Source organism: Hemibagrus wyckioides, linkage group LG05, assembly GCF_019097595.1.
Source record: "Hemibagrus wyckioides isolate EC202008001 linkage group LG05, SWU_Hwy_1.0, whole genome shotgun sequence".
Taxonomy (NCBI): domain Eukaryota; kingdom Metazoa; phylum Chordata; class Actinopteri; order Siluriformes; family Bagridae; genus Hemibagrus; species Hemibagrus wyckioides.
The window spans coordinates 29,686,759-29,689,258 of NC_080714.1; the positions used below are offsets into that span (position 1 = coordinate 29,686,759).

Below are 2,500 nucleotides of genomic sequence, written 5' to 3' on the forward strand. Positions count from 1 at the left end.
TGTGGAGGAGTGGAGGTGTGGACATGTGGAGGAGTGGAGGTGTGGACATGTGGAGGTGTGGAGGAGTGGACATGTGGATGTGTGGAGGTGTGGACATGTGGAGGTGTGGAGGAGTGGACATGTGGAGGTGTGGAGGTAGACATGTGGAGGTGTGGACATGTGGATGTGTGGAAGAGACATGTGGAGGAGTGGACATGTGGGATGTGTGGACATGTGGAGAGTGGACATGTAGAGTGGAGTAGATGTGTGAGTGGACATGTGGATGTGTGGAGACATGTGAGAGTGATGTGGACATGTGGAGGAGTGGAGGTGTGGACATGTGGATGTGTGGAGGAGTGGACATGTGGAGGAGTGGACGTGTGGATGTGTGGACATGTGGATGTGTGGAGGAGTGGACATGTGGATGTGTGGAGGAGTGGACATGTGGAGGAGTGGACATGTGGACGTGTGGAGGAGTGGACGTGTGGATGTGTGGAGGAGTGGACATGTGGAGGAGTGGACATGTGGATGTGTGGAGGAGTGGACATGTGGAGGAGTGGACATGTGGATGTGTGGACATGTGGATGTGTGGAGGAGTGGACATGTGGATGTGTGGAGGAGTGGACATGTGGAGGAGTGGACATGTGGACGTGTGGAGGAGTGGACATGTGGAGGAGTGGACATGTGGATGTGTGGAGGAGTGGACATGTGGAGGAGTGGACATGTGGATGTGTGGAGGAGTGGACGTGTGGATGTGTGGACATGTGGATGTGTGGAGGAGTGGACATGTGGACGTGTGGAGGAGTGGACGTGTGGATGTGTGGACATGTGGAGGAGTGGACGTGTGGATGTGTGGACATGTGGACGTGTGGACATTTGGATGTGTGGACGTGTGGACATGTGGACGTGTGGATGTGTGGACATGTGGATGTGTGGACGTGTGGAACGTTAGTGAGAAGTGAGTGCTGATGTCATATACACACAGCTCATCTGACGTCTGTTAATAAGAACACACACACACACACACACACACTGTGTAGGGGGAGGGGGAGTTCACCTCGGCAGCAGTGTAAAGCCCTGAGGAAAAAGCAGGTCAGAACACAATCCCAGCTCACTGTGTAACATCAGACAAAGACATTCTCATGGCACTTGAACTTCTACACACAACTCAGAACGTGTGGCAGAACAAACACTGGTAGAACTTAAGTCCAGACAGTGTGAAGAGAACCTTCTCAGATGAACATGACTCTACACGGTAGTCAGGTTCCTTAATCCATTAGCATGACACGGACAGAAAAATTAGAAAGCAAAGAACTGTCAAGGAAATAAAACATTTCTTTACTTTTCCTAAAAGACTTTCCAGGTCAGTTCTTCCCCAGCTGTGGGGATCAGTAAAGCACTACAGCGAGATACACGTTTATTTACGCTAGTTCAGAGAGCACTTCTGATGAAATAACAAGGATATGTTGTGGTTGCTTTGGTTGCTTCCACACACTGCCTATAAACTGTTCCCTTACACTTGTGTCCACTGCAGGGACGTCAACAATCAGGTTTGGGGAAAGAAAGAACATTGTGTGTTTTAAACCTGGGACATCCTTAAATATGTCACATGATACACAGTTATTATTCTGCAGTTATGACTGTGTCTGATACGGCTACACTGCTACACTGCTACATTGCTACATGTTACACTGTTATACTGCTACATGTTACATGTTACACTGCTACATGTTACATGTTACACTGTTACATGTTACACTGCTACACTGTTACATGTTACACTGCTACATGTTACATGTTACACTGCTACACTGTTACATGTTACATGTTACAGTGCTACACTGCTACATGTTACACTGTTACACTGCTACATGTTACACTGTTATACTGCTACATGTTACATGTTACACTGCTACATGTTACACTGCTACACTGTTACATGTTACACTGCTACATGTTACATGTTACACTGCTACACTGTTACATGTTACATGTTACAGTGCTACACTGCTACATGTTACACTGCTACACTGTTACACTGCTACATGTTACACTGTTATACTGCTACATGTTACATGTTACACTGCTACATGTTACATGTTACACTGCTACATGTTACATGTTACACTGCTACACTGTTACATGTTACATGTTACAGTGCTACATGTTACATGTTACACTGCTACACTGCTACATGTTACACTGCTACACTGCTACACTGCTACACTGCTACATGTTACATGTTACATGTTACACTGCTACACTGCTACATGTTACATGTTACACTGCTACACTGTTACATGTTACATGTTACAGTGCTACACTGCTACATGTTACACTGCTACACTGTTACACTGCTACATGTTACACTGTTATACTGCTACATGTTACATGTTACACTGCTACATGTTACATGTTACACTGCTACATGTTACATGTTACACTGCTACATGTTACATGTTACACTGCTACACTGCTACATGTTACATGTTACACTGCTACATGTTACATGTTACACTGC

At 45.8% G+C, this 2,500-nt stretch overlaps 1 protein-coding gene across 4 annotated transcripts in view; it reads right to left on the bottom strand.

The window, feature by feature from the left end:
* The window catches only part of dennd2da (DENN/MADD domain containing 2Da), a 59,077-nt gene that overhangs the window by 32,717 nt on the left and 23,860 nt on the right, over nt 1-2,500 (bottom strand). The gene's annotated exons all lie outside the window — the stretch shown is intronic.